The sequence below is a fragment of the Anas acuta genome, chromosome 2, assembly GCF_963932015.1.
Source record: "Anas acuta chromosome 2, bAnaAcu1.1, whole genome shotgun sequence".
Taxonomy (NCBI): Eukaryota; Metazoa; Chordata; class Aves; order Anseriformes; family Anatidae; genus Anas; species Anas acuta.
The window spans coordinates 148,702,259-148,715,117 of NC_088980.1; the positions used below are offsets into that span (position 1 = coordinate 148,702,259).

The 12,859-nt window shown below is 41.5% G+C and overlaps 1 long non-coding RNA gene across 4 annotated transcripts in view; it reads right to left on the reverse strand.

The window, feature by feature from the left end:
* The window catches only part of LOC137851487 (uncharacterized), a 279,957-nt gene that overhangs the window by 234,716 nt on the left and 32,382 nt on the right, over positions 1-12,859 (reverse strand). For all 4 annotated transcript variants that reach the window (XR_011093239.1, XR_011093241.1, XR_011093240.1 and 1 more), the window contains exon 2: positions 6,981-7,101. This is a non-coding gene — a long non-coding RNA (uncharacterized lncRNA). The remainder of the gene's footprint in view (positions 1-6,980; positions 7,102-12,859) is intronic.

The window sequence follows — 12,859 nt, forward strand, 5'->3', positions numbered from 1 at the left end:
GGCCTTTCCCGACCTGTGGCACCTCCAGAGCCAATCTGTAAACATTTATCTTTTCATATCTCTCTTCTTGAAGCTTATAGCCTTAGCTTAAAGTCCCCTCCTCGTATGAAGGTCCTTCCCTCTGCCTTTGTGCTTGTTTTCTTGTAAACCAGTGACGCAGGCAAATAAACCGCTAAGTGGTCTACTGACGCCAGCTGCCCTGTCTCCCTCCCTTCTTCCTACACGTGGAGGCACTGGCAGACCTTTCCTCTTCCATCCCCTGAGCAGTGGCTCCAGCTCTCCTTGCAGCACCTGCAAATGAGCTGTGCTGCATTACATGGGATCTCGCAGCAGGGAGATGCCACAGCCCCTTTCCTTCTGGAGGAATCACGTAATGAAAAGTATGCAAAGGGGTGACATAACATCTTGGTTAACATCTCCCAGCCCCAAATGCCACCCATGTCATGACCATGCTCTTCGTCTGCATTTCTCAGCGTGGGCACTTGTTCCAGCTTTGGGAAAGAAGGTCATCTGAAATAGTGATGGCACGCTCAGGACCACAAGAACCCAGGTATGTTGCCTGTGTTAACAGCACATCACACTGTCACTGTGATTGCTTCCCCAAATGTTGTTGCTCAAAGACTCTACACATGTGTGTCAGTGCTCCACAGACTGGTGCGACACAGTGCACAATGCAGCTGGCAGATGTGTCCTTGAATCATTGGCTTGTTTGCTACTGAACCCTCCCCGTGTACCTCCCGCATCCTTTTAATGGAAAACATTAGCGTTCAGAGCTCACAATCATGTATCGACCCACGGGGGAAGGGAGTCTGCTGTGCTCCCCAGTGGATGAATCAGACAAACGAATGAGTGGGCTCTGTCTTCCCAGCTTCCACTTTCCCACTCATGGCCTGTTCTTGTGTTCCTCACTTAACGTTACATTCCCACACTGGGCCGTTCTTGTGTAATTTAGACGGAGATTTTCTCCCCTTTCTTTTCCCTCCCTCCCCTCCGCCCCCCGCATCCTCTGTACAACAGAGCTGGCCACACAGCAACAGAGGAAATGAACAACATCTGGTAAGATTGATTCCTCGTTCTTGTAAGCAGTGAGCTAACAGCTGTGTCAGGCATTTCATCCAGCTCTGGAATAGGAAAGAAATCAATCATGCATTCCCTTTACCACACCTCCTCATTCTGGCATCTGCACTGGTCCTGTAAGATAATTGCCTGATTCACTTTCCTGAAAATATACTGGAATCCCACTCTGTACAAAGGACACTCCTCAACGTAAATAAAATGATCCCTTAAAAATGCAGGAGAGTTTGTTTGTTTTTTTAAAGAAAATAGAAAAAAATGGAAAAAATAAAAACAGAAAAAAAAAATACAAGAAAAAAGGAAAAAAACAAAACAACAACAAAAAAAAAAAAAACAGATCAGAGCACTTAAATGCATGCCCACCTTAAAGAAAAAGATCTCATTGTATTTAATAAAACTATGCATGAGCCTATGTGTGCATTCAAAAAAACAGATTTTTTTCTATTCATTTAGATGCCTAATCATAATTGTATCCTATTGCTCCTGGTAGTATTTAGACACTTAGAAACACTGCTTTTAAGTTCTTAGGCATAGGCATTAGTTGTATCACCATGCACAATGACACCATAATGGTGGCAACATATTTTCTTGGACTAAAATCTTAGTGCTGACAGCTCTGGAACTCAGACCATGGGGATAGATGAGATCCAACACAACAGTAGCCATAGGATGAGCAGTAGCTATAGCAGGAGAAGGGTAATTTTCTTATAATTTAAGGGTGCCTGAGCCAGCTTTAGAGTTAAGGATTAATCTCTTCTTTGTTCGTGTTCCTGCTGACACTGCCAAGGAGCTGCCAACTATCCTTAGATGCCTGGGCAGTTTCTGTGATGTAGGTGTCCTACCACTAAGAACTCGGTGAAGATCTGCTACCAAGGCTTCAGTAATAATTACTGTCCCACAACCTCAGATGTGACCACAGAAACTACAGCACATAGGAAGAAGGATTCAAAGGTAGCTTTTAAGAGAATCTGGGACAACTGAGAATCTGGTGAATTTTTGCTGTCTGTCCCACGGCTGTTCATACTACTGGTTTTGTAGATGAGCCAGCAGCAAAGAGCCCCAAGCAAGGACCATCTTAGTTCTGGGGTACCACTCACAGGCATGCTGACTTTGACTCAATTTCATTGGGATCTGGGCAAAAAGTAATGCTGAAGCTCTCTAGAGATGCCTGATTATCATCAGGACTTTTCCAATGGGACTGAAGCTGTTTGTGTTCTTTGTTCTTGCTATCAAAGTGCTTTCCTAGAAGCCTTTCAGAGTTGTGGTCCCCACCTCCAGGTCTCCAGAGATGCCTCCTGAGGATCCTATAGCATTAGCCATTACCATGAAAAACTTAAAAGCTAAACGTGATGTTGAGAAAGACAACCCTGTATGATATTGGATATGGCACACTACCCTGCACAGTTTTTTCTAACACTAGAAACAGCTAACTTAAGAAAATAAGAAAGCAAAACGAACATTTTTTTTTTTTTTTTACTAACTTCAGATATTATCAGTGGCATTTCATGCTCCCAAGCTAGGTCAGTGGACAGTTAATTTCTCAGTGCCACCTTCATTCTGAAAAGCTGAGCAGTAGTGAACACACAACCACTGTGAAGTAAATGCAGGATATATTATATTATATCTTCCTCTTTTTTTTTTTTTATTTTTTTGTTTGCTAGATATATGCACATGAAAAAAAGTCCTCTTCTCAAACCAGTTAGATTCATTACTCTAAAATAAAATTGAGAGTTTGGAAGCAGAGGGAGAAAGCATCCTAAGAGAAAGTGGGAAGCGGCCAATAAAAGACATATGTAATCAAGGAAAGCAAGCTATAGTGCTAGGGGTTTCCTTGGAGTAGAAGATTTTTCAATAAGCAATGTAACAGAACAGATTTATGATTTCACCATAAAGTTACATGATACCATTTAATGAATTAAACATTCACATACAGGTTCAGAGAAAATATTACTGACTGGGTGAGCATAAAAGTGTTAGGACATTCTTCACATTTATTACTCATGAAAAGCTAAAGAAAGAAAGCAATCACAATAGCAATGAAACATACTTTTCCACCCACATAGCATCTGATCAAATATTCACAGATGGAATTTATATAGGTTTGATGGTAGTTTTTTTAAGCTGCAGTTGTAAGCTAGGTTCCGCTAAAATACAAATATACACATATATCTTAGGTATTTATAAAAGTCCTATTACCATAATAATTGAGCATTTCTCTTTTAATGCATTTACCCTCACAACATCCTTGGAAGGGAGGATGGGCTACCATTCCCAATGATGAGATGGGAACTAACGCAGAGGGGCTACAGACAATAAAGTGTTTATTCTCCTTTCAGTTTGGATGTTGCAGTGCCTAGAAATTAGGTATTTGGGCACATGAGAATGCTTAAGAGATGCAGAGCTAGCCAGTTTCCTAAGCAGTCAGTAATAAAGGCTACATGTCCCCTTTGGACAGAGTACAGAGAACAATCTAAAAGTAGATGAAATTCCCTGGGACATTCATATTTCCCTGGAATTCAGGTTCTCTTGTCAAGGCTGCACAACAAAAACTTCTGCCAGTGTGATATGCAGAGCCTGAGTTCCTCTGTTAATTGAGCAGGGCATGTTCTTAAAAACACGAGCAGATTTTCAGGCCCTACCCTCCCAGCAGATGCCTCATTCAGGTGAGAAGTAGGAGTCCTGTACAAGCAACACTGCCAATTTTGGTATAAAGCATATTCACACATCCGCTGCCCTAGAGTACTCCATTGTGAAAGAGTATTGGGGGGGGGAACCACTGCTGTGCAAACATATTCAGAATAAAGCAAGGAAAACAGGATAAGTCATAGAATCATAAAGCGGCTTGGGTTGGAAGGGACCTTAAAGATCATCTAGTTCAAAGTGCCATGCCACAGGCAGGGATGCCACCCACTAGAAGAACTGAGCTGGAAGGACTCTTTGAGGGCTCAGCACATTAGCTAGGACATTTCACCAAAAGGGGTGGGTCCTGCTATGCAGCAGAATGCAAGTAAAATACAGCTGATGAATATACAGGTATAGAAATAAGCTGATTTTTTTGACCACTTCAATATGGCCATTACATACCACAGTTCCTTAGGGTCCTAAATTCTGCCTAAGTAGCCTCTGAGATTTTTGCCTTAAAACACTCCCCATAGGTGAATGAAGAAGGCTGTGATGAGCTCCCAGGAGCAGCAACAGCCCCATTAAGCAGAACGGAAAAATCTCGAAGGTTACGATCACGCACCACTGCCTTCAGTTCCACACCATCACACCGGTGCCTTCCTCACGCAAGCACTCGGCTATGCAGGGAACAGCTCACTCCAGTGACCAAACTCAGCTCAATCTCGTACCTAAGTGTTTTCCACTCTGACGCTCAGCCTGAGCAGGTCCCTGATGAAATATATTTATAGAAGTTGCAAGATTGATATTTCTGAGGTTGCTGAGTGGGAGGCAATGTCAGCTTCCAAAGTCCTGCTCCTTGTTTGGACTTATGTCACTGACCTGAAAGCATCTCATTTAAACAAGAGTGATATGATAATTTTGCATAATGTAAACTATTCTTTAGAAGTATAATTCACCAAAGAAATTAGGCTGAAAGAAAGCCTCAGACCCAGAAAGCACCATTCAGTTGGGTTGACACAAAGATGAGATTCAATACAGATTCAGTGTGCTGGCACACGGCCAAAGGCCTCGTGCCTACAAATTTTGTTCCAAATACAGAAACCCATAATCTCACAGGGAAAAACAGCCCAAAGTATCCAAAAGTGGTAATTGGCTCAAAACACCATGGAAATAGGCCAGAGCTACATTTGCTTCAGATGTGGTGGGAAATCATTCAAACCTTAGCATCAGTGTTCTGGTCAGTTTGGAAATCTGGGTAAATCTGACACCACTACTGTGCTGAAAACATTCAAAAGATTTTTTCCCACTCTTCTCCCATCCCTACCTCTAAAGGACGAGTTTAGACTGCTCAGCCTCCAACTTTGACAAAGGATATATATGTTACCTAAATCCACTTTGACAGATAGAGATTAAAGTATATCTCTATAAATAAATAAGCTCCATCCAGTTCCCAGTTACCAAGTGGGAGAGGAAGTTATACAGCAAAATCTTCAAAACACACAGGCAGCTGGCTTGAGCACTGCATTCATTCCTCCCAAAACACACAAAGGCATCTTGTTCTGTCACTGACCGTCATGCTACAGAGGGATAAACACTTGCACACCAGGAGGAAGGACAGCTTCAGTACTGTACATGCCATCAGCTGTCACTGAATTCAGCTATAGGTGACATTGGCCATATGCTCACCCCTGCAGACTTTATATGCTGCAGGAAACTGCTTCAGAAACTGCCTGGCCTTTTCTAGCAACATCAGGCCCTACAAAAGCTTGGATCTAGGGCTGTTGATTCATGGCAATTGGCAGGGTAAGCTCAGAGGGTTAGGGGAGGTACCTCCCTTGACTGCCCACTCTGCCTCGTTCCTAGAGACTGCTGCACTGCAGTAAATACAGTCAAAGAGCACACGATGCAGTTCTCAAACTACCATCTCCAACCTGGATGGTTTTAACAGAGCAAGATGCAAATGGCTGTAGTCCAAAAGTTATTTCACATGCAATTCAACTTCCCTGCAAAGGAAAGAAGCAACCTCTGGGAGAGGGGAGGAAGGAAATATTGGGGATAGCAATTATATCTGCCATCTAAGGTTTAATCTTCCTGTCCTTGTGAATCAACATCCTTAGGAAAAAATCCATTTGGAACTTCAAACCATCCTACTAAAAAACATCCCATGTGTTATTTTTTTTTTAAGCAGCATGGCTCAGTGCATTATTGGTGTCATCTTATTTTGTTATTCTAATTTTAAAAAGCATTTCATTTGAGTAAAGCAGAAAAACCTCAGGCTCTTTTTTTTTCAGTTCATTGTTTCTAGACTGAAGTTGAATATACAAAAATCAGTTCAGCTGGTTTTTGTCATTACTAGAAATAAAATAATGACTTAATGACTTACTATCACATGGCATTCAGATTACAAAAGCAGCACTACATAAAAACCAATGCAGCACATATTAAATGGATTAAAATTGAGCTAGATTTCGAATAGTGACTGTATGATGTGGTTACTGGAAATAACTGGGGATTAGACTCAGTGACCCAGGAGGTCTCTTCCAGAGTTGTACTCCTAAAAAGCAATTGTTAACAGGGAATCATCATCAAAGGGGGGGCATTTTCTGTGGGTCCTACAGAGATTTTCTTTGTCCAATGTTATTCAACATCTTTAGCCAGGATGGTAAAGTTTTCAGAGGATACAAACATTTGGAAAACTGTAAACAATAATGGGAATGGGTCAATTGTGCTCACAGCTTGGTAAACTGCTATTTTGAACGTCACTCTACAGCCAAATGCAGTATTCTTGCATCTACCACAAAGTCACTCTTAGAGCATATTCAGAAGTAGGCAGTCCCAAAAACCTGATATGCTGTCCTGTAAAATAGAAGATACAATACTCAGTTATACTGAGAGCATATTGTGCCAAAGCAAGATGTTATTATTACCTCTGCATATGGTGCTGGCGAGACCACTGCTGTAATAATATGTACAATCCAAGGAGGTAGCTGAAACACTGGAAAGGGATTAGAAAAAGGCTGCAGCAATGATTTGATGTCTGGAAAATCTGCCTTAAAACAAAAGACTTAAGAAACTCAACCCCTTAACTTCTCTAAGAAATAAAGAGGCAAAGGGATCACAGCCTGTACGTAGGGAATGGAAAATATTTCTGATAATAAAAAGTTCCTTGGTTTAGCAGGCAAAAGGCATGCAATGTCTGACCAGCTAGAATTTGAAATTAAGTTCAAAATTAGATAACAGATACATTTTAAATATTGAGTTCAGATAATCATGGAACAACTTACCAAGGAAAGTGGTAGATGTGTAAATCTCAGGAAGTCTGAAAGGCCAGCTATCTTCCATAATGACATGGCATGGCTGAAGGAAATAATATTCATCTTGATATGGGAATGGACATGGCCTTTGCTGGAAAGAAAGCAGTATGGGAGATCAAAGCCCTGTTACTGACTTTAAAACCTGAGGACAAGCTGATCTGCCCACTTTCATGGACCATCACATGCAGTCACAAAGTAGTATTACAGGATTCTCTCTATCCAAAGAACGTATATATTTTGACTTCAGTGAGCCATGTATTGGGACTTTATTCTTTCTAAATCTTTCCACTCCTTGAGTTGTTCTCATGTCTTCTTTTAATCCAGTGATTCCTTTTGCATTCCCATAAAGTTGTCATTTCCTTCAGCTGCTCAGACTGATGAAAGAGCCATACAGAAATAAAAGCTAAATGAGGTGAAAGTATACCCCATAAAACCCCCCATTAAGGAGTCTGTGGAGAAATTTCCTACTCCTTTGGCTCAGATAGCTATATTTTATTCCTTGTAGGAAACAGAAAACCCTTAATCCCATAAGAATGCAGCTAGAATCAAAGAGTAAGAGGAGGCATTAGGTTGCAAGAAGAGGAGGAGGGAAGAAAAGAAAGAAAGAAGAATTTCATGGTCAGCCCTTCAGCAGAGTTTGGATAAATGGGCTATCACTGCAGCTCCTGCAAGGAGCACAGACACAGAATGGAGAGGATAGGGGAGAAACATACAATAAAATGGAAATCTACACAAAGTCCATGGTCAGATAGCACTGGATTAACACAGTGTAATAGACCATTGAGTGCTTAATGAGCCAAACACTGTTAGGAAAAAAAAAAAAAAAAAAAAAAAAAAAGTCCATTAGGGGAAAAGAAGAACAGAGAGAAAAGAAATGTATGAAACACTTGTGTTCAGTCATGACTAATTAAGAAATTGTGAGAAACAGTAGATTCGATAGTTTCTCATCCTTTAGATGAGAATACATTTTGATCTAAAAAAGATTCAGTTTCCCTTAGATGAGAAACTGATTCTTCTTTAGATCAAAATATATTCTGTCCCCTCCCAGCTCTCAGGTTATTTCTTCCCCTTGCTTGTTTGCTCTGTGTGTGTGTTTACCCATTATTATTACAGTTTGAGCAGTGATCAAAAAAGACCAGCAACCATTTGGTATGACATCCCATTACAAAAAGCTGGTACTTTATGTAAAGTGCATGGTAGAAACATCACATCTTTTTCTCAGGTTGCTCAAGCAGTTATACGTCTTTGTGGGCTATTTAATTTCTACTTTTGATCAACATATCTTATGTGCTTTGTTTTTTTGCTGTTCTACATCAGTTCTTGTGATGCAAATATAATTCTTTCACTTGCACTTTCCTGGTATTCTCAAGTTAGTAAGAGAAAGAAGGATTAAACCCGTGCCTGTGTTTTAGTGAACCAATATTCCGCTATATGATAGATGTAGTTTTTCTTAGACATATTAATACATTTCTGTGACAAATGCTGCCTGAATTTCTGGCACCTCCTGTTCAAGTTAACTCCAGTGCTACCCAGAAGACACTCAACATCACTCAGGGTTTGGGCTTGTATCATTTCAATTACTTTTTCCCCAAAAGGAGTCCTCATTATTTTTGCAATTTTTCTTGTCTTCATTGTTGTCAAATTGCTTCTAAGAGATGAACACATGGAATTCATTGAGCATACAACAAAACCCACATTCAATTAGATATTGACTGTCTTGAAGGATAACAGCAATAAAATGCGGCCAAGGGGAAAAACAGTTTACGGGTTATGATATAGTGACCCAAGCATTGTGGGCAGAGGGGAATTTTACATAATCAAAACAACAATGGGGTGAGCGTGGGGAATGGCATTGTCTCCTCCACGCCCTGTGATCACAGCACTGTTCCTGGAACCAGCCCTGCCGTTTGTGAGAAAGGCTCCTTGAAAATCAAACCCACAAATTTTCAAACTGCCTTCAGCCACGTGGACAGCAGCCTCACCTGAACAGCTAGCCCAGCTAGCTGACTGCCATGAGCACAACGTGTTTTCTTACTCCATCCTCCACACCAGTCAGAAAACAGCAAGTCAAACTGCCATTCTTTGACTTCACACTCTTACAAAAAGATTGGTCCTCACAAAACTGTAAGGAACTTTTTTGCCCATGATATGGACTACCCCTGAGTAGATCACCTTGCCAGGATCTACAGATAACCATGACTTCCAGCACCACCTTTAAGTCATCTGTCTTTGGCTGTTTATCCAGTCTAAACATTTTGTTTGCACTCCATCTAGGCAAAGGAGAGGGGTTAATTTTAAAGCAATTCATCCCGCCCAACAGAGTTGTTTCAGGGAGGTGCCTGTCTTACTCCTTTGATGACAGATGGGGACCGACTGTGCAGATGGCCATGGTAGGTGGACTGAATTACATCCTTACTTTCTGGCTTCAGAGGACAGTTTTCAATGGGTGTGGCAGTAATCCTATTGAAATCCACTTTGTTGGCTTCAAACCAAAGCAAACACGAGCTAAGAGCATGAAGGAGGATGCTTATCCTCTATGAGACCACCAAGATCTGTATCATTCCCTGTCTCCTTTGGTTATTGAAGGAGTCTAAAGTTATTAGGCTTCTAAATGAGACACCTCATTTGAATGACTGAAATGAGTTGGGCTAAATCTCTCTTTCCTGACTGTCTCTGCAGTTATTTCCTTGCAGCACCCAGATCTGTCAGCTGTACAACTTCTGTAGGATAAATTCTGATCAAAGACCCAGTCCTTTGCCTGTTTTTGCAGAGATACATTCTCGCACCAGAAACTGCAATAACACCTGAGAATCGGGACTGTCACTAAACTCACATACCTTAAAACTCCACAAGTATTTTCTTCTTTATTTTCTTCCTCTAATTCATTTAATCTTTTCCTCCCCACTGACTCTTTCCAAGTGAACACATTATGAAGTCCGCCTGCCACACTCCTTCCCCCACTCTACTCTGCCACATCTATAGGAGTTTAAGTTAAAGGTTTCAGCCCTGTTGTGCTGTGGCCTGAACCACACAGCAATCTTAAGGAATGTTCTATGCAAAATGCTCCCTTTTCCTAGAATTCACTCCCACTTTCAGTATTTCTTTGCAGAGACTCTTCTGTGGGAAATTATAAATAATTTTCCTTTTCTCCCTCCTGTCTTAATTCCATGGTAGATAAAACCTACCAGTAATTCAGTTTTCCCCCTTCATACGTCAGATCTGTACTAACAAGAAAGCTTTATTCTGAAAGCAGCTGAGTATACCCCATATATATCTGCCCTCAATCATGGCTTGCTTTAGCAATTCAGGAATAGGATTATTCCATCCTGGGGACATCTTGATGCACTGTTTTGTCTCACTTTGGGATGAGAGCATGCTCTAATTGCAAGCATCAATGAGGTCCATCCAAACATATCTCTGCTTATAAGCTTGTGTGACCAGACCTGGTCTTTGGCAATTTTGCATATGTCCATTGGTACTCCAGCATTCAGTTCCAAGAGTAAAGACTCAGGTGGAACCTGTCATTTACTTGAGAAGAAATTGACACTTTGATATATTTTAAGACAGATTTTCAGGATGGGGATATATATTTCACTGACATTCTGACCTCACCTCTCTCTCCACTGTGCAACCTAATGGATCCAAGTCACAAGTCTGAAACACCTTGAGGACACCTGAAGCAGGTGAGTGAAATCTATCCTCCTGCTTCAGATTCACCACTGGAATCTGCAATGCTTCCCCATCTAGTTTCCCAGAGGGAAGCTACAGTCCCTACATCATCCCAGTCCACAAACCTGGGACACTGCCAAGAAAATCTGCAGCCAAAGGAGGGGAATGCAGTCTCCTACCACAAGAAAAAGAGTGGCTAGTGCAGATGTTTCCTGTGTGCTCTTCTCTGCAAATCTGTGCTAACTAAGGATGCTCAACACAGTTTGCATCAAACAATTGATGTGAACTGTCACCCTCAATTCAAGCTACGTACTGGTTTGAAAAGCATGGGGAATTGCAGACGTAGATCAAATACCCTGGCACTGGAAACAGCTCTGTGTTACTCCAGTAATTTCTTTCTTTTCTTAACTTGTTACTCCAGTAACTTCTTTCTCCAGTAACCGCTCTGTGTTACTCCAGAAACTTCTTTTACAAGGCTAAGGCCCAAATGCCTGCAGTGGGCTCCACAATTCAGGCTCTTCTTCTTTAAAATCAATCACAGAGGTTGGCATTGCTCACACTGTTTGCAGCACATATTCCCCCTGTATTCCAATTTCTCTTCAGCATGACTGCTCCTTTTGGTCAGACACTATTTCTATGAGTTCTTGTGACACCTGTAGCTTTACAAGCAACAATTTCTAAGCTGCTGTGACATTCTGCTGTTTGATGAGTTCAAACAACCTCTGTTCATTTATTCATAAGAATCTCAGTTTGAGGCTCCAAACACCTGCTTTTCACAAATGGTTACAGAAATACAATTGCTCACAAAAAAGCACACCAAGAAGTCAGGAAGGGTGCAGACTGATTTCTAGTTTAGCAAATCAGCTGGCAACAGAACTTTTTTTTTCTTAGCTATCTGAATCAGGTGCTCTCACCTTTTCTATATCCAGAATCACATGCCATGGGACAAACTGACCTTGTCTGACACTATTAGTGAAGACATATTTTGAGCTGGTATTGCTGAGACCAACATACTTGTTGCCTTCTCCTGAGAGTCTGGACATTAAGAACAAAGGACAAATGTCCTAAAACACCTCAGCTAGATTCACTGAAGGATCATTTGTCTGTCTTTCCTTCCTCAGAACTCAATTTTCTGAAACATATGAAAATATTCCTGTTAAGATCAGCTGTCTCTGAACCAGATTTTTAGAAATGCTTCCATTTCTGTCTCATGTTATCACAATTTCTTACAGAGCACAAAGGATACTTAATCCAAATTCCAGTGCTGGCTGATTCTGGGGTACCTGAACTTCCCTACCTACCTTTTCATCCTTACAGACACTTTGCATCATGCATCAGGTTTCAGAGGGATATCCTTCACTATAACACCCTGTTCACTGCCACCCATATGCATGGACAATAGGTATAAAATTGTTCTGAAACGTAGAAATTGTCCTTCTCCCATCATACCACTCCTCTCCCCACTAGCACTGGATGCAAACCACCATGCAAATAATTAACACGCTTGCCTCCCTTGGGGTTGACTGATAAAATGGAATCAGACAAATGAATCTTTGGTCCCCACTGATCTTTGAGTGCACTGTGTTATGACAGGGTGTGAGGTGACATGTCAGATAATGTATCGTGTCACACTCCATGACTATTTGATGCCATTTAATGTAATGCATCCTGGCATGCCATGATGGGATGACACAGAATGAGAAAGAAGCTGAACTGGAAATACCAATTACCCACTCTTAACCCTGAGGCAGTAGGGGAAAAATATGCCTGTGTCTGGGTGACCCTTGCTCTGTTTATTGCCTGAACTTCATAATTCAGGGAGTTTGTTTCTGGTGCTCCTCGGTCCGAGGTCATTACTATCCATTCAGATGGCCAAAGTATCTGTAACCGTCGCCTTCATCACAAATCCAGGAGAAGCAGTGGAGAAATCAACTGGAAAAAATGTAAATCACTGTTCCCAGAGTGTCAAGTCGAGCTGATATTTTGTGGCTAATGAGCTGCAAAGCCACAGGGTATAAGGAAAAAAGAAAAGGCAGGAGAGAGCAGGCACCACACTGGCAGTGAGGCTGAGCCAGAGAGCAGGCTTTCATCCAAAGGCTTCACGGACAGCCAGGGTGGAGGCTTGTGAGGTGTCCAGCGGAGTGGAAATGAGCAGGACATAGGGACAAGGCACCCTGTTA